This window comes from Dipodomys merriami, unplaced genomic scaffold, assembly GCF_024711535.1.
Source record: "Dipodomys merriami isolate MVZ:Mamm:240054 unplaced genomic scaffold, mDipMer1.0.p SCAF_39, whole genome shotgun sequence".
Classification (NCBI taxonomy): domain Eukaryota; kingdom Metazoa; phylum Chordata; class Mammalia; order Rodentia; family Heteromyidae; genus Dipodomys; species Dipodomys merriami.
Window position 1 is genome coordinate 141,202 of NW_027205492.1, and position 20,507 is coordinate 161,708.

Sequence of the window (20,507 nt, forward strand, 5' to 3'; positions counted from 1 at the left end):
AAATTATATAGCTAATCCTGCCCTCTTCCAAACAAGTGTAGTGAGACTCCCTCCAATTGGCTTCTGTGTGTCACCCTGCTTCAAGAGTATTTTGCATTTCCGTTCTCACGACATGATTGACACTTTTTGGGGTCTCTAAGGTGCTCCTCTGGGAGGACTGAAGAAAATCTCTTCCATCAATGTAATGGTTCTATCATCCTACATTGGAACTTCCTGGTTACAAGGTATAGAAAGCCAGCTCAAATTAGCTTGAATGATAAAAGATAATTCCCGGTGAAAGAAAGCATGTCTGGTGGCATAATACTACATGGTGTTTCCTGTGGAACAGACACATGGATGTAGACCACCTAAAAAAACAGAGGAATAATAACTTCATAAGTCAAGCAAGAAGTTATGACTTTTGAGTACTTATTGCATTTTATGAATATAAGTTATTTAATTTTCTATAATTTGTGTGTGTTTGTGTGTGTGTGTGTGTGTGTGTGTGTGTGTGTGTGTGTGTGTGTGTGTGTGTGTGTGTGTGTATGGTACTGGGAGATGAACACAAGGCCTCACGCTTGTTAGGAAAGTACTCTACCACTTGAGTCATACCATCAGTCCTTTGATTTTAGTTTGTTTTTTAGATAAGGTCTTATGGTTTTGCCTGGGCTAGTCATGGCTAACAATCTTCCTACCTCGCTCTCCCAAAGAGCTGCAACCAAGGTAAAAGACACTGCACCTGACTTTTCCTTTCCCTTTTTAATAGTAGCAAAGCTTGAATTCAGAGCTTTGCATTTGTTTTAGAAGTGCCTACTATTTGAGCCATGCCCCCAGCCCTTTTTGCTTTAGATCATTTTTTTCCGGATGGAGCACCCAGCCTGTGTGTGTGTGTGTGTGTGTGTGTGTGTGTGTGTGTGTGTGTGTGTGTGTGTGTGTGTGTGTGTGTGTGTGTGTGTTTGCTCATCAATGGACTTGGAATTATGATTCTTCTACCTGTGTACGCTGGGATCACATTCATATACTTCCACTGCCTGGATTATTGAGTGAAGTAGAATCTTGCTAACTTTTTGCCTGGTCTGCTTTGAATTATGATCACCCCAATCTCTGCTTCTAGAGTAGCTGGGATTACAGATGTGACCCACCTTGCCTGACCTTGTCTTGTTTTTGGAATAGGATCTTGCTGAATTTTGTCTGGCCTCTCTTTGAACTATAATTCTCCTGCCTTTGCCTCTCTAACATATATTTTTTTAAACAATGGTTATACTTCACAAGTGGTCTGAAAAATTCTTAATAATTTACCAGTTAGCTCTTATACACACATGGACTAGCCTAGCACATTATCAGTTAGACATATGGGTTCTGATTCCAAATTCAGTTTACCTACTTAAAACCATAAGCTCTTTGATCCCTTGTTTCCCATGTCCAACCTGTAATGACACCTGTTATATTAAATTTAGGAAATCACAAAGATTTAAGGCAGTAGACCCTTGACCCAGGCACAGCACCAGTTGTTCACCACCAGTCAGTGGGGTTCAACTGGCAGCAGTTGTGTAGTTGTAGGTGGCTAACAATAGTCCAGCTTAGAGGGTGTTGTAAGAGCTGGATGTGACAGTAAGTACACAGTTTTAGTTATCATGATGACTGTCATGACCTCTGCAAATATCATGTTATGCCAAGCACAGTGCCCACTTGTAACAGTGACCCATCTTACAGTGAACACTGGCTCAGTCCCCAGGTGCCAGCCTATCTGCCAGCCCCCCTGGGACTTGGCCACATTGATGCAGTTTATTTACTAACAAATGGTTATTGAAAGGTTAATGCTGTAATGGAGTTCCTCATCACTTCCAATGGGCAAGCCCTGAGCTAGGCATAGAGACCAAAATGCAAGTTGCTAAAAGAACTTCAAGGTTGGTATAAAGCTCCTAATTCTAAGGCTTGAGGGTTTTGTGTCACCTGACATCTGGGTCCCATTTTGCCTCATGGTAAAATGTGGTCTTGTTAATCAACAGATGAATTTTGTAGTCTAAGAATCTAGGCTTCTGATGGACCCCAGGGATCCTGATAAAGGTGTAAGCTTTCTTGGCTGGGTTTGGTGGTGCATGCCTGTAATGCCAGCTCTTTGGAAGATGGTAGTAGGATGATCATAGTCTCAAGCTGGTTCTGGGTAAAAGCATATGATTCTCTCTTAATATAATATAATTGTATATAACATATATAATAATATTATATAACATATAATACATAAAACATATAATATGTAACAATATATTATATATTCTGTATGTATCATTGTATATTTGTAAAATATAATATATATTATGTTATATAAAATATATTTATATGTACTACATATTAAATAGTATATACAATATATACTGTATATTATGTAATATATAATATCTAATGTATTATATTTACATATTATATATGATATGGCCTATTTATATAAAGTGTTTTATATATAAAATAGAATTATATATTATATAATACATACAATTAAACATTATATTATATGTGTTATTATATATTATATATAGCATAATATGTTATATAACATATATATTGTATTTTTTACTATATATTACATACAACTATATGTATTATATATTTTATTCTATTCTATTATATATTATATATGGACTGGGACATGGCTCAGGTGGTCAAGTGCTTGTGCTTGTCTAGGAAGCACAAGGCTCATAGTTCAAACCCCAATACTTTCCCCCACCCAAAAATGTATAACCTTTCCACAGGAAAGTCTCTGTATGGTGAAGGAGAGTCAGAGGTGTGCTATACCATAAGGCTTCCAGTCCCACAGGTGGTGAGCTAGTGAAACAGTGTCGTTCAGATGACATGCTGTGAGTAAGAGACACACCCCTAACAAAGACAGAATGTCTCACTGATCATTTTTATATTGATTACATCTCAACACGGAAATAAAATAGGACTATTTAAAATTAATTTTACTTGTGTCCTTTTATATTGTTGAAAGTATACCTGGAAATGTAAAGTCTTGTACCAGGCTGGCATTACATTTCTCTTGGACAGTAGTGTTCAAGGAAGAGTTTGTAAGTCACAGAACTATTGAGTTCTTCTTTTTGCAAAGATGAAGGGAAGGGATTCCTCATGTCAAGACTGAGCTGTGATTGTTGAGGATCCTGGACAGCCCCAAGCAGACAGGCCCTGACCCCATTCCATCTGTTTCATCTTCACTCATCTTCAGACACCATCATGTTTATCTGGGGCGACTTTCATCGTCTTTTCCTAACTTGCCTCTTGATCCCATTTCTATAACCCAAGGAACTATTTTTCCTGCCACTTCTAATGGCCAGAAGTGACTTTTTAAAAGCCTTGAGTCTCTTCAAAGGAACTCACTTAACTTCCTTTTGTACGACCCAAACCTTCGGGAATAAAATCCAGGGTCCTTGTTGCCTGTCCTGGAAGGCCCTGCATGTGTTGCTCTCCAGTCTTACCATCTTCCATTCTTTGATTCACTGGGATTTTTGCAGATGCGTGGATGAATTTCAGTTCCTCAGATGTGCTGGTTGCTTTCCTGCTTCCAGCCCTTTGCGCTTGCTTTTCTGCCACATTCTCTTTTTAATACCTCACTCAGGTGAGAGATCTGTGCTTGTCATGACCTCTCTGAGACACGGCCCTCATTCACGCAAGTTCAGTGCTACCCTTAGCAATGAAGACTCAACTGGGAAGGACCGAGACCATGGGATGGAGTGGGCAGAACCAGTAGGTCGAAGCAAGGGGAGAGGAAAAACACAAGAGGCTAGAGAAGTGATCCAAGCCCAGCTGGAGCCAGACAGGGACAACTTTGCTCTGCCAAATCTCAAGCAGGGACTTCAAAGCCCTTCAAAGTCAAGGTGTGTCTATCTTTGGAGGTGTCAGTAGCCCAAGGAAGGCCTCTGCTGTGGTTTGATGAGGCTGATCTTGTAATTAACTACAGCCATGCAGTGTGTTCATGCAGATATAAATTATCTGGCAGATACTTTGGGGCTTACCTACTAATGAAAACTCCTTGGCATTTCTGTAAGCGTATTATGGTCAATTACAATTAATTCAGTTTGCATCGACTGCCTTTTTCTTTATGCAAAGATTGTGCAAATGGTGTATGTGAACTGAGAGCTCCCAGGCCTATAAAAATCCATAATGGTTAGCTTTCAAGGATGGCGAGGAAGGAATAAAATGGTGGGATGTTTGAAATTTAAATCACAGGGAGGCTGGTCAATAGAGACAGGCTCCCTGCTCTTGGATTAGGTGGGCTGGGCATGAGATGGGATGGGGGGTTGGGGAGGAGGATTCTTTTGCTAGCCAAGGTTATAGGGTCATAGGCTATCCTTCTGCTGATCAGTTTCTCTGTTGGGGCTCTACCTCTGAATTTTTAGTTGCAGCCTTGAAAGGCCCAAGGGAAGAGATTTTCTGTCTCAGGACTTGTATTTTTGTGACTTATGAGGGCATAGTACTGCTGTTTGAAGAGAGCTGAGATGTTCTCTGTTTCTTTCCCACATCTCCAAGGACAAAGTTGGGGAGATAACAGGTATTAAAGACGTTTCAAAAGTTTCAGTTCCTGATCAGATGTCCTTCATTGAAAATGAATAATGTACCACTAACTGTGCTCAGGGATCCATGCATGTTTTCTAAGTATATATGTAAAAAAGCCCTCAAGTTTAGGAGATGAGTATTCTAGTCCATTCATTGTACTGATAAGACTTAGAGAGGGACAGTAGCCTGTCCCTCACAGCACACAACTAGCACAGATTTGGCTTGAATTTAGATCTTTCTGTCTGCCTGTCTAGTGCTGGTACTGGGGATTCTTGAACTCAGGGCCTAGGTACTGTTCCTTAGCGTTGTCACTTAATGCTGGCACACTACCACTTGAGCCACAGCTCCACTTCTGCCATTTTTGTGATTAATTGAAGAGTCTCAGGGACTTTCCTGCCCAGGCTGGCTTTGAAGTGTGATTCTGAGATCTCTAACTCCTAAATAGCAAGGATTACAGGTGTGAGCCTGTAATCAAGCCTAGCTTGACTTTAGATTTTAAATCGTCATGGTCTCTTGGATGAGTGAGTTGACATTCAGTCTTTGTTAGTCAAACTTAGTTGCAGCCAATAAATACTCAAAGAGGAGGATTGTGTTGTCTGTATCACTACAAGTTTTCTACAAGGGAGGTGAGATTGGGCTTCCTGTGAGAGTGAAGGCGGCCCGCTGGAATTTCCTACATGGAGAGGTAGCCGTCTGGTGAACCTCTAAGCACCTGAAATGCTGTAGACCTCTGTTAGAGGCCCCTCCCTTTCCTCCTGAAAGGCCACAGTCAGCTCAGACAGGCAGAGAGAACTTCAGGTACTACTTAGGTATCCTGGATCACAAAGGGATAGATACAAATGCAGCTCTGTGTGAGTTGGTGCTTTGTTCAACACTCCTCATTCTTGCCAGTTAAATACATGCTAGCACAACTTCCAACTGCTAGACCCCTCACTTATTTTCTTAAAGATTTGCTATAGCCATCAGAGTCCCTGTGGCCCAAGTGTGTGGCCGACTGGAAGAGTCAGGGAATCGGTGTTTCCCAGTATCAACCCTCTACCTGTGAGCAGTGGAGTTTGGTATATAAATACCCCGGTTCCTTCACCCATCTGGAGTGCTAGCTTGGCTTCCTGAGTTCCTCAGCAGGATTGTGCTCCAGTTGCTCATAGTGATAACACACTTGCTGGCACACACACACTCCATCTACTGCTTTGTCTGCCCTCTCTGTTATCTACTTCCTTACTGGTATTTCTTGAGATCACTTCTTAGTTACTTGAGTCTTTGTGTCAGGGTCTGCTTCTGAGGAACCCCAATTAGGACAGTTTTTAACTTTAGGCCTAGGCCTATTTGAAAAAACAAACCATGTTCCATGACATTAACAAGTACCTGGGTTTTTTGTGTGTCTGTATGTGTTGTACTTGGTGTGTGTGTGTGTGTGTGTGTGTGTGTGTGTGTGTGTGTGTGTGTGTTGTGTGTAGGTTTTCTAGTCTGTGAGGGCTTCAGATTTGGTGGCTTTTCTCTATTGAGCATGAGTTTCCCCAGTAGGGTTAATTCTCTTCTTTGCAAATCACTTGCTTGTAAATCCTGAAACAGTCACAAAGCTGGCTATACAATGAAGACATTACAAAACCCAGATAGGATTTCTGGGGAATTCCAGATGAAGTAACATGACTCATCCATGTCCCTAGAGAGCTAGATCGAGACTGAAAAGGTGGGACAGAATGCCTGAGAGAGAAGTGGGAGAGGAGGGGGAGGAGAGCAGGGCACAAGCGCTGAGGAAGATGAGTCCTGTTTTTTTTTTTTCCTTTTGGCTTCAGACTCTTGAATTTGCCTTTGCTAATTTATCATATGACCACAGAAAAATTGATCCCTCCTGCTTCATCCAGATGTTGCTTTCTTGGTTCTGGTTTTGCCCCCACAGCTCTTACCACATCAAGGAGAGGATTAGCAACACAAACATCTTTCCCTTTAATAAGACTGCAATCCCCTGATCCTATTCTCCTGCACCATCTCTGTCAGGGTGCCACGTCTGGGAAGCATAAATTATTAGGTTGAGCTATATTTATAGGTCAAGATTGGTCAAATACCTTCAGTTTCATGTGGTTTACCTAAATGCATTTTAGGAGTGATTCAAATTAATCTTTTGAGTGATTGGGTTGTGGGAAGAGTTTGGAGACTGTAGCCCTAAAAATTCCAGAGTAAGACTTCAGATACTAAGTACAGCATGGGGTTGCAGTTTGTTGTTAGGTTGGTTAGAGGCAGGGTTGAGAATAGGACTGACAAACACATGGCACCAATTCTACTCATTTGTAATTCTTCATCGGCAGCAGCAATCACTAATTGGGTAATATGTGAATACTTAGTGAGCCCAAGCATGAATATAGGCTTACTGTTCAATACATTATCTGAGCAGCCACTTCCTGTGATCCAGAGTCAATACAGTTACAAATGGAACTGAAGGTGGGAGAGAACTTGGTTTGATAAAGGAATAGATTTAAAAGCCATGTTTACATGTGGTTCATGATTACAGCTAGTTTTGAGTGTTTTGACTTTAAGATAAGTTTAGAGTCAAGGAAAACTCTGGATTCTTGCTTAGAATCGAGGTTAGTTTTAAGTTTGGGGTTGACTGCTCTAACTGATTGGGTTAAGTTTACTTCGTTAATTTGTGGGCACATGTTAGGTTGGATTCAGAATTGAGGTTCTGATTTGTGCTCTGTTTAACCTAGAGGCTCAGGTTGTAGTTAGAATTAGGTCATGCAACTTAGTCTAGTATTCATCCCTTTTAGATGCTTCCGTTTTAACTTCCTAGATGTTATCTTAGTGACAGCAGTTGTTCAAAAAGCATCAGCTGTGGTTCATGTCCAGGATGCTCATGTAGACACATAAGTAATTATGGCGAGTTAGTTAGCAATCTTGAGATTCACGCTCTGCATTGGTAAAGAGCAATATTGGTGGCACCACAGAATTAAAAAATGAAATTTATGTGAAGTGTCTATTCAGTGTTTTCTGGAGAGCAGGCCTCTAGCTAATACTAAGTCCTCTATTTTGTTTATTCTGTCATCTTATCGCTCAATAAAACTGATGACAATGGGAGTTATAATTTATTAAACATTTACTGTGAGAGAAGCATCATTTTAAGCCTTTGATGTAGATTACTTCAATTTTCTTTACAGCAGCTCTGTGAAATAGCATTATTAGAGTCATTTTAGAGATGAGGAATCAGGCAGAGGAGAGAGAGATTAAGGATCTTGCTTAGTTGGTAGTTCTGATTTGGGATACAGTCAACATGTGAGCTGGAGCTGAACTGGGGCTAGAGAATTCTTTTTTTTTTTTTAGTGATAAATTCTTTTTTTTTTTATTGTGAAAATACTGTACAGAAGGGTTACAATTACATGGGCCAGATAATGAGTGCATTTCTTATCTAGCATTGTAGCCTCCTCCTTTGTTTCCCCTTCTCATCCCTTCCCCTCCTCCCCCCCCCCCCCGTCCCTTTACCCAATCCTCCTCTCCCCCTCACCAAAGTTCGTTTTTTCGACATAATGACTTGTACATCTCATTGTTGCAATGGGTCCACCTGTGTCCCTATTTAAATGATTTGTTTTTTCCCTTCCCCTCCACAAATTATACTGACATCAAATACAGTGAAAGCAGGGGTTATACTGTGGGGGAGGGACATACAAAGCAACAAAGAAATAATCTTATAAATGTGTTAGAAATAATTGCATGAAAGAAAAAAACATTTGAATACATATCTTAGGGTTCATTTCCCTAACATCAACTTATCTGACCTTTTCTGCTTGACTCAGACATAGACTAGTTATTGCAAATAAGGGAAACCATGGGACCTATGTTTCTTTGGGTCTTGCTTACTTCACTTAATATAATTTTTTCCAAGTCTTCCATTTCCTAACAAATGGGCCAATGTCATTCTTTCTGATGGAGGCATAGAATTCCATTGTGTATATATACCACATTTTCTTGATCCATTCATCTACTGAGAGGCATCTGGTTTGGTTCCATATGTTAGCTAAGGTAAATAAGGCTGCAATAAACAGTTGTGCTGGTAGCTTTAGTGTGGTCTTGTTTGTGAACATTTGAGTAAATGCCCCAAAGTGGGATTTCTTGGTCATAGGGGAGCTCTGTGTGGAGTCTTTTGAGGAACCTCCATATTGCTTTCCAAAGTGGTTGACCAATTTTACACTCCCACCAACAATGCAGTAGGGTTCCCTTCTGTCTACATCCCCTCCAGCATCTGTTGTTATTAGAGTTCTTGATTATAGCCATTCTAACTGGGGTGAGGTGGTATCTCAATGTTGTTTTGATTTGCATTTCTTTTATGGCTAGGGAGGTTGAGCATTTCTTCATGTGTCTATTGGCCATCCTTCTCTCTAGAGAATTGACTTCTAATCTCATGTGATAGGTTGTTAATGACATTGGCTACTTTCTGGAGGCTTCTTCTTATTACATGAACTTTTCTTTTGGACTGCTTGACATGGTACATGGATTCTCTTAGAGTTAGTGATCCAAGATGGTGTGATAGGGTGTACCCATTAAAGAAGCTGTAAACTTTTGCTAACCTAACCTTGAATGTGACAGTCATGTCTGCCATTTTTTTCAGACCTAGGTGATTTATTTATTTATTTATTTATTTATTTATTTATTTATTTATTTATTTATTTATTTATATCGGTCGTGGGGCTTGAACTCTGGACCTGGGTACTGTGCCTCCCTGAGCTCTTCAGCTCAAGGCTAGCACTCCACCATTTGAGCCACAGTGCCATTTTTGGTTTACTAGTGTTTAATTGGAGATAAGAATCTTCCGGACTTTCTTGCCCAGGCTGGCTTTGAACCACAATCTTTCGATCTCAGCCTCCTGAATAGCTAGGATTACAGGTATGAGCCACTGGTGCCTGGCTATCTGCCAGTTTTTTTTTAAATTCATTAGCATCTTAATTTAGCTGTTAATCATTTAGTCACTAATTCTGTCTTGTCCCCTTGAAGGAGAGAAGCACTAAAGAATTTGTGCACATGCTTTTGAGAGCACAGAGGAATTATGTAATATGTAGCATTCTGTATAATGCCCTTAACACAGCACCTTGTCAATGTTCTTTCAGTGCTTGTAACTTTCATGGTACTTTTCTCACCCTCTCTTTCTCTTTGTTATTACACTAAAAAGATCTCAATACTGTGTGTCACAAATTCTTTATCCTGTGCTCTCAATATATCCTCTTGGGGTTCATGACTGCTGAGGGACTTGAAGGAACTCTCTTGGGGGTGATGGGAAGAGCCTATATCTTTATTGGAGTTTTTGTTAAACAGGTACATATTTTGTCAACTGATGAAACTGTATTTCATTAGTCAATTATTTTTGTTGCCCAAAAAGAATACCTGGGATTTGGTAGTTTATAAAGAAAAGAGGTTTACTTTGGCTTATAGGTCTAGAGGCTGCTGAGAACAGGTGACTGCACCTTGCTGGCTTCTGGCGAGTGCCTCTTAGTGAAGTTGTGAAGAAGCAGCTGTCTGCAGAGGAGACAGTGGGAGGGGGAATGGATCTCTCCCGCTTACAACAACCTGGACTTGGGGTGAACACACTCAGGTAATGAAAGCATTAAGCTATTCATGAGGGCATATCCCTCGTGACTGCAAATGCTACTTCAAGTCTCTGCATCTCTCAACACCATGACAGTGGGGACCAAGCCTCCACGCCACATGTGTTGGGAACATTCCACCACATGTATATTTTTTTTAAAGATATCTATTTCTAAAATTATACAACTTAACCTCCGTGATTGAAAATGACAAAAGTAAATGCAAATTCTGAAACCAGAAGTATAAATAAATGACATTAATAATTAAAAAAATTGAACTCATAGGACACAGTTTCCTGTGAGGAAGGTAAAAATGAACCAAAAGATGCAAAACAAAAAGGCCGGAGACTGCAAAGGACTGAAGAGTCATGTGGGACACAATCAATGGATCTAGTCAATTAAATTCCAGAAAGTGAGAGGGAAAATGGTGTTGAAGAAATTCAGAGCCAAGAACTTGCAAAATATGATGATATATGATGGACAGAGGGTAACTAAAGTTAACTAACAATAAACCTGTAACACTCAAAACCAAAGAGAACTATCTATAGAGCAACCAAAAGAACACGGTCTCATTACCTTCTAAGGTGCAAAAATAAGACTCAAAGCTAACTTTTTAACTGAAATCCAAGGTGCGAAAATAAGACTCCAAGCTGACTTCTTAACTGACATTATGCAAGCCAGGACACAAAATGGAATATCATTTTAACATGTTCAGGAAAACAACTTCCTAACTAGAGTCATAGACCCAGAGAGATAGTCTTTAGAAGTGATGGTGAAATAAATGCATTTTGCATCAACTAAATCCAAGATGTGTGCCAGTAGACTTTCACTAGGGGAAATGACAAAGGAAGTTCTTGAGGCCAAAGGAAAATGATCACAGATGTAAACATGGAAACTATGATGAAACGCAGAGTCACAGAAGGGGTGAACATGTGGAGCTAAATGAGCATGGACTGTACAAAACAATGGTGATAATCTTTTGTTATTGCAACGTGAAGACAAAAGAGATCTAAACAGAGCTGGAGAGTTCTGAGACTATCCTACTGTCTGGGAAGTAGTAAAACTATTAACTTGCTAAGGCTGTAATAATTTCAGAACATTGTAATCTCCAGGAGAACTTGTAAAAGAAGCATAAAGGGACATATCGCTAAAAATGTAATTGAGTGGAAAATGGAATAATAAAAAATACTTGATTAATCTTAAGGCAAGTAAGTAAGAGGCGATAAAGAAATATAGAAAGGATGGAAAAATTGAAGACAAACAGTAAAATGGTAGATTTAAACCCAAAGATATCAGTAGTTTTATTAAATGTGTATGGCTGAAATTCAGCAATTAAAATAGAAATACTTTTTTCATAAAAGCATCTGCTGTTTACAAAGTATTTGCTTCACATTGTAAGGGCACATGCAATTTAAAAGCAAAGGATATGACAGCTAACTATAAGAGAGCTGGGTAATTCTCCTTTTATGAGACAAATCTTCCTTTAAGAAAAATGGTACTGTCAGAGTTAAAGGTAGATATTTCATGAAGATAAAAGGATCAATCCACTAGGAAAATGTAATAATTCTAGTCATAGTTATTTAATTAATATTGTTTAAAACACATTAAGTAGATAAACCCATAACATTGTGAGTGACTTCAGTCTTAGAGCAGAGAGAACTAACTGAACTCACTTAATAGAATATTAATTGAATACTAATGGAACACTTACTGACCTCACCTATGAATTACTGAGTAAAACTGACTATGTTTTGGGACAGAAATCAAGTTTCACAAAATTTAATACATTGAACTATTCAGTAATCCAGACATAGTAGCACATACCTGTGAAGCCAGCTGTTTAGGAGGTGGAGACAGAAGGATCCAATTTTGAGAGCAGTTCAAGCAAAATTTTCAAGACCCTACTCAAAATATTACCACCATCACCACTACCACCACTACCACCACTGCCAAGTTTGGGGTGTGGCTTGATAGAGTGCTTACCCAGCAAGTACAAGGCCCTGGATTCAGTTCTTACGTTACAACAAAAAATAAAACAACAACAAAACACTTTTTAAAATATCTTCTCTGAGCCAGGTACCTGTGGCTCACGCCTGTAATCCTAGCTACTTAAGAGGCTGAGATCTGAGGATCGCAGTTCAAAGCCAGCCCGGACAGGGAAGTCTGTGAGACTCTTTACCACCAGAAAACCAGAAGTGGTGCTGTGGCTCAAATGGTAGAGTACTCAACTTGACCCAAATTGCTTAGGGACAGCACCCAGACCCAGGGCTCAAGCCCCATGACCAATTTAAAAAAAAAATTCTCTGACCTGCATGAAATTGATCTATAAATAAGTTAAAAAAATCAGAAACACTCAACTATCTGGGAACTAAATTCATTTTAAAACAACCTGTGCATCTCTGAATAAATTGTAGTAACATTTAGATAGTATTTTGGAATGAACAATAGTAAAGACATTTGAGACATAGATGAAGTTGTTTTAGAAGGAGATTTATAGTTCTATACCCTCATATGAGTAAAGAAGAAAAAGCTAGACACTAATGATTTACGTATTCATCTCAAGAAGTTAGAAAAAGCCAAATTAAATCCAAACAATATGCAACAGAGAAAATAACACAGATTAGAAATGAATAAATTAGACACAATAATATAATTCAGGCAATTATAAAACCAAAAAGTTATATCTCTGGAAGGTGATGAAACACAAATTCTTAGAATGAAATGAGACAAGAATTAGAAAAGGTATAAATTATTGTAATAAGAAAATATATTATTAATGATAATCACATAACCTCTTGTTAATATATTTTAAAATATAGCTAAATTATGAAAATCCAAAGAATAGCATGATCTATCAAAATTGACCTAAAAAGGGATCATTTGAATAATAATGTGATAATAAAGATATTTTAACTGAAATTTATTTTTATATAAAATTATTAGTTAAATTTTTTAAATGATGGAATAAATAATACCAATATTATGGGAATTTTAAATAATTAGAAACAGAAAAAGTAAAGATCCTTTCAGCACTGAAATCCTTGACACCAAAATTCGATAGAGACATTACACAAAGGAAGATTATAGATCAATTTGTCCATATAAAATGGAGAAATCCTTGCTCAAGGCCGGTGTTCTACCACTTGAGTCATGCCTCCAGTCTAGAAAATGCAGAAATTCTAAACAGGGAGATGCTAAATAAAACCAAATGGTGAATAAGAAGAGTAACAGAGGAGGAGAGCTTGTGGATTAGAGACACCCATGGTGAATCTAAAACAAGGGAGAAGTGAGTGATATTGAAAGGCACAGGTACTGGCCAGATTAAATCTGGAAAGATTAAACTTTATATTTGTAAAATAAATAACATTTCTAAACGTAGGATGCTAGGTGAAACTTTAGGGAAGGAGGAGAATTCTCCCATCCAGTGAAGCTTCAAGGAAAAGAGCAAAGGAAGCCAGGTATGGTGGCACATGCCTATAACCTCAGCTACTCAGAAGGTGGAGACGGGAGGGTCACACTTTTGAGGCCAGCAGAGGTAGTAAAAGTTAGCAAGATGTTAGCTCAAAGCCAGGCTAGGTGGAGCAAAAGGACTCAGGCCGTCACTCCAGTTGACAGAGCACTTTTCTAGCAAGTCTGAGGGTTTGAATTCAATCCCAAGCATTACACTCCCCTCCCTTCCCTCTCCCTCTCCTCCTACCATGAGGAAAAGCTCCACAGGTGACAATCTGGTTCTTCACAACCATAGAGTTTATGGCAGAAGATTTGTAAATCATGCAGCAAGTGGTTTATGAGGAGAGACCCACCCCAATGGCCCACACTTCTCTGCTTGCTCCTTAGCCCTGGGGGTGGGGGGGGGAAGGGAGGGAGAAAACCTAGAATTTTGGCTGAAGAAAGAGAAAACCTGGTTTTCTTTTTTTACTCTTCAAGACCCCTATTTCCACTGGCTAAGCGACCAACCACCCTGAGGATCATTTTGTGCCCAGGAAACTGGTTGTGCTGTAAAGATATGCAGAGCCACAGTCCACTTGGAGGGAAGTTCTGGCCCTGCTGTGGAGGGAAGCTTGACCTCTGTGAAGGGATGGAGACCGGCTGTGTGTAACTATACGCAGCAGCAGGAGACAAGGGCAGAGGCTGGCATGGCCATAGTACAGAGGCTCCCTTGGTTTCCTGTCCCCCTGTCCCCCCCCACCACCACATCCTGCCATGCAGATTGCTTTGGTCTGATGGCTTTCAACACACTCAGATCCTCAGACCCACTCAGAAGTGAGGCCTTCTCAGGCATCTCCCACATCTATGCCCACAGTGGCAGAGTGTTTCTGGTGTGTGGGATATTCACTGGGTGGTCCTTTAACTAGGCTAGTGGAAGCGCCCTCCCTGTGTTACTGGGTGTAGAGTTAGAACATACAAGCAGGAATTTAGCCTAGCAGCAGTCATGGAAGAGCATGCCATGGTGGGAACTGCAGGTGGAGCTCAGCCCTCTCAACAGTCCTTTTTTGTCTAATGTGTTGGAATCTCAGAGAAAGTGACTCAGTTCCCCCTTTGCAAAAACGAAAACAAAAACAAAAAAACAACAGGGCACAGATGGCTCAGGCCTGTCATCCTAGCTACATAGGAGGCTGAGACTTGGAGGAATGTGTTTCTAGGCCAGTGTAGGTAGAAAAGTCTTAATTGGAGACTCCACCTCCAATGAACCAGAAAAATGCTGGACTGGAGCCATGGCTCAAGTGGTAGCGCACCAACCGTGAGCAAGAAAGTGGAGAACACAGCAAAAAGAAAAGAAAACAAACCCCATATAGGTCTGTGAACATTTTTATGTATGCTGGTTATTCTCTTTTGAGTGTTATTTGAGATTAAAAAAAAATCACCAACTGCTCAACTAAGAAACTGTATAGGTATGGGAAGGCCTTTAAGTACCTTAGCATTACAAAGCTCTAGTCTTTACCTGATATGTGTAAGTTAGATAACACACATCAGTGTCATGTGGGGGGGTGTGGCCTGGCAGTTGTATTCATATTCAGTGACGTGTCATCAACCTTTTTTTCCTATTATTTCATTTATAAAACCCAGAATGCAACAGTCTTGGATATTTAGAGCTGACTGCTTGGTTGTCTCAAGGTAAGTTCAGTATTGGCATGTATGAGGAGGCAGCATGGGGTGGTGAGAGTTATGCTTACTATGTAGACCAGCGCTTCCCTAACTTTACCATGCAGACCAACTGACCAGAGGGCTTGTTTAAACACAACTAAGCACCCACTCCCAAATTCTCTGAGTCAGGAGATCTGGGGTGAATCCTGGGATTTCCTATATCTGCAAGTTCCCAGGTGATAGTTGTTCATTATGCTGTCGATGTACTTTGTGATTCACTGATGTGTTACTATTGCACTTATCATGAGCACTTGACTCAGGTTAGTAGGGTGTTGTGTGGGACTGGAAGCTAGATCTTAAGTCGGATGCATTCAGTAGCAAGGAAAATTTCATTGTTTATAATAGGTTCTATCGAGGACTTCTTTTCCCTCAGAACTGGATGTCAAGAGCTTCTGGCCTGAGATCAGACCTGGCGAGTCAGCATGGGTAGAAGAGCCTTCGTGAAGCAACAGAGCCCCTCCACGCAGATGATCTCAGCAGTAGTCTTGCATCTGGAGTACTTCAGTTTGTAAACCCAGGCCATCAGTTCAGATGACCTAGTCTATGTCTCTGGTTACTAAGGTGCTCACAGATCTGAGTTGTAGTCCTAGTGCACAAGATCTGACTTTATACTTGGTCAGTAGTGTTGGAGGCAGGAGGTGTGGGGAATGGGAAAAGGGAACAAAGAAACAGCAGACACAGCTGCCTGCTCCCCTGTCGTGAGCTTTACCTCACAGCTCATCCCGCCTCTCCAGAACACCAGCCTAGCCTGCTCCATTTTCTGTCTTCAGAAGACTCCTGCTCTGCACATGTGTGTCAAAGGCTCAGAGCTGTCTTCAGAACACTGCCCTAACCACAGCTGCTAAGTCTTTTATTCCCAAGATCCGGAGACTTTCCAAGTGTTGATGTCAGATCTTAGCAGCGCTCCATTCTTAGGAGAGCTCACCGTGAGCTGGCTCTACCTGAAAGCCAGCCATGGGGGCCTCATCTGGTTGGCCCAGACACTGACATTATCCTTGGCACTCTGACGTTCCCAGGTCTGCTTCCTCTGAGCACTCTTATTGCCAGCTGAGAATTGCTTTCTTCTGTTTCTACTTCCAGCCAGTCACCAAAATGGATCCCTTCCCATAGACCTCTCCCTGTTGGTCCTCATCAGTTAGGATCATCTACCCTGGAACCACAGAGATGACGGGTGTCCCACATCCATATTCTTCTTTCAGTGTGCTCTGATTTCCAAGTGCCAGTATCCACCTCTCTGTACTGAAGGCTCCCCTTGCCACCAGTCCCAAACCCTGAATGTCTACTCTGTTTTCACAGCCAGCCAGATAGTCCAGAAAGGGCCTTAGTCAATGATTCTCAGGTGTTGCTACACAAATAGTCTAATGTATTTAGAACACAAATGTTCTACAGCATGTGATTGTGGTGTGCTTTGTAGTATTTCCTAGAATTTCACCATGTTCGCTGGCCTACCCAAAATCAATGTATTGGCTCTCTTTTAAGCCATTTGTGCAGCCAATAGTCAACTTAGTGAGTAACTGCTGTTTGCCAGGCACTGTACAAGGCTGAGGATATAAATAATAGTTAGTATAAGTAGTGGTTCTTGCAGTGCAATGGGATTAACAAACAGTAAGCAACCACACAGAAATAGGGAATTCCTAAATTATGATAAAGCCATTGCAATCCAAAGAAGACACATGCTGGAGAAAGTAAGTGACCGATCTGCACAGTGCAAGGTTGGGGAGAAGCCTTGCTGATGAGGCTTGGAGCCTGAAGCTTGAAGGATTTGAGGAAGAGCCAGCCCTATGAGGGGCTAGGGAGCAGAATGTTCAAAGGTATTGGATAGGAAAGAACTTTGGGCTTCTTGGAATGGAAGGAGAGCTAAAAGAAGAAGAATGAGATAGTAGGGACCAGATCAACCATGGCCTGGTAGAGTGCCTAGTTGGACATGTGTACATTGGAATGCATGTGTTTGTATGATCATGGGTGCCACATCACATTTGTGCCTGTTTTCTTCTTTGTGTTCACCCATGGCATGTTGTGGCTGGGATGTGTTTGTATGTTCACTATCTATGTAACCATAGTATATGTCTACATATGTGTAACCATGGTACTATGTCTATGTGTGTGTATATATGCATATAAGGGACATTTATATTCATGCTTTCAAGTATGGTTTTTTTGCATTTGTCCACGGGTATATATTCACGTGTCTTTACCATGAAAACATCTGTATGTCCTAGTCATTTAGGAGTGTGTTTGTGAAACCTTATGAATGAATATGTTGTTGTATGCATGTGAATGAGTGCTGTTGTATCTGTTTATGTGTGCATTTGTTTATGTTGTGCTAGTGGATGTGTGGATTTGTAGGTGGCTATTTGTTTGTGTTTTATGTGTATGTAAATAGTGGGGGGTATCTGTGTTGCTGTGTGAAGCTCTGGAAATAGTTCTGTCCTCAAGCAGACCACAAAAACTTGGAATTTTTATAGCTCACATTTGCTAGCAAGATGCAAACTTCATTTGTAGTTATGGCTGGTTTTATTTTTATATTTCCAATATTTCTGGCCTTTTAAAATCTGAATACTAAATACTTTGTGTGAGTGCATGAATATGTGTACATGTGTTTAATTCTCTCAGTTTCCGTAAGTCAGTTCCAGTTAGGCCCAAATCCTTGCCCTTGTCTTTATGAGTTAATATCTATTTAGAAACAAGCTTCAGACCTGCAGTAGAGTGGTTTTGCTAGGCATCCATTCCCCTCAGTTAATATCCTCAGTTGTAAGATGATCCAGTGGTTTGAGTGTGTGGGGAATCAAGCATGAGGAGGCCACCCGTGAGCCCCATGAATGTTCTCACAGACAGAAATAGAGACAGCACCTCCTAGAGAAAGAGAACAAGTGGCCAGACTCTGTGATGTTACTTCCTCAGGGAGAAGTAGGCCCTGTCCTGGAAATACACCAAAACTAGATTCCTTTATAATCAAGGGACACAGGCTGTGGTATGACTTTATCTACATGCAACATCTCATATTTGAAAGCCAATTGATTTTCCCAACTAGAACTGTCAAGTGTGACAAGGCCTCATAAAGTCCCTTGGTTCTCCAGCTGGGTGCCAGTGGCTTGTGCCTATAATCCTAGCTACTCAGGAGATTGAGATCTGAGGACTGCAGTTCAAAGCCAGCCCAGGCAGAAAAGTCCCCACAATACTCTTTTTTTTTTTTTTGGGGTCCAGTCGTGGGGCCTGAACTCTGGGCCTGAGCACTGTCCCTCAGCTCTTCAGCTCAAGGCTAGCTCTCTACCACTTGAGCCACAGTGCCACTTCCGGCTTTTTTCTTTTTGCTTATGTGGTGCTGAGGAATCGAACCCAGGGCCTCAGGCATGCAAGGCAAGCGCTCTACCACTGAGCCACCTTCCCAGCCCCCCCACAATACTCTTATCGCCAAGAAACTGCTCAAAAAATCTGGATGTGGCACTGTGGCTCAAGTGGTAGAGTGCTAGCCTTGAACACAAAGAGGCTCAGGGACAATGTCCAGGCCCTGAGTTCAAACCCCAGAACTGGCAAAAAAAGAAAAACAAATCCTTGGTTCTAGCCTATAAGACACAGCATTCTTCCATAAGTGATCACTGGACTGCTTCTCCAACACCTATTTGTTCTAGGCGGATTGTTGTTAACAACTCCAGGGAATGACATCCCTGGATCCATGGACTCGATAACTTCATCGTCCCCTTCCACTTTAACTCCAGCTTTGCCCAAGAAGATGTTAGTCAATGTTAGTTCATGAAGGTAGAAGTGTGGAAAAGCACTTGTGAATTTGGCTTTCCTTTTTTGTTTTTCTGCAGTCACAATAAGGATATGCAACTCACCACAGGGACAGGAGCTGAGTTTTTCATGTGCTGTCTGTTTGGCTTCAATAGGAAATGAATCTCATAGGCTCCAAATGGAGGTACGGGAGAGTGCAAGAGGAGACAGCTAGCTCACTGGTGTCATGCTTTTGAGGATCTAACTGGTCCTTGGTTCCTTTTGTTCTCCTTGCTTCTTGCCTCCATGAGGCAAACAGACTTCTCCATTACTTACCCTTACCTTCCTTTCTTTTTAAATTGTGATTATAAAGGTGATATACTGAGAGGTTACAGTTCCATAACTCATTCTTTTTGGACAATGTCACCCCTCCCCTCACTCGCTCCCACCCACTAATTGTCTAGTTCATTTTTTAACATAGTGTCTCGCGAGTGCCACTGCTGCATTTGTTCACCTTTTGTTCTTCCATTTCTGTGCTCTCCTTACCCTCCCAATGGTAGATAACTGAACAAACAAGAGAAAAAGAAAACAAAAACAAACATAACAACAAAACACCTCCTTGTTTCCATTGTTTCATTTGTGTGATCAGATGCGCATAGGTAATGTGCTTTTGTCTCCTCTGGTCTCATTGTGTGTGAATACCTAGAGTCCTGTGTAATTTATCATGTCCTGGTGTATTTTAGGTCTAGCTTCCATATATGAGAGAAAGCATGTGCTATTTGTATCTCTGAGCTTGGCTTACCTCACTTAACATGATTTGTTCTAGGTCCATCCATTTCCTTGCAAATGACATAATATTATTTTTTTCTAATGGCTGTGGCAAATTCCATTGTATACAGGTACCACATTTTTTGGATCCACTTATCCACTGTAGGACATCTAGGCTGTTTCCATAACTTGGCTATTGTGAATAGTGTGGCAATGAACATGGTTGCTCCATACCTCTCTGCCATAATATATTGCCTTATCTTGCTCTGACAAACATGGAACCAGAATGAGCAGAACCCAGGGACTCAAAGGAAGCCACTGAATTTTGTGCTGCTGTGGTTTGGTGATCCACTCTTCAGTGGCTACGTGCTTATTTCCACTGGAGGAAGTTCATTTCATCGTTTGTCAACTCTGATAGGAGGAAAAGTTAGACTTTACTTTCCTGTAACTTCTGGCTCTGCCCTGTGAGCACTGGTGGAGAGAAGCCATCCCTTCTTCCATAGTGACCTCCAGCTACTTGATGATAATAGTCACACCAGGAAACAATAACCTTTTCCAATTCCTCAGAAGCAGAAAGTAAGCTTTCAAAACAATCTAGATTATAGGCTATCTTACTGCAAAACCTTTCCTAGTCTAAAATTCAGGAGCCTTTGGATGGCCCTGTTCTGTCTCACCTTCATCTTAAGCCACTGTTGGTTCAGTATTCCCCTCCTGCCAGATTTCTTTATGTGCTTTGACAGTGTTAAGCTTTTCCTACATCAAGAGCCTCTTCTCCTTCCATTTTCCCGC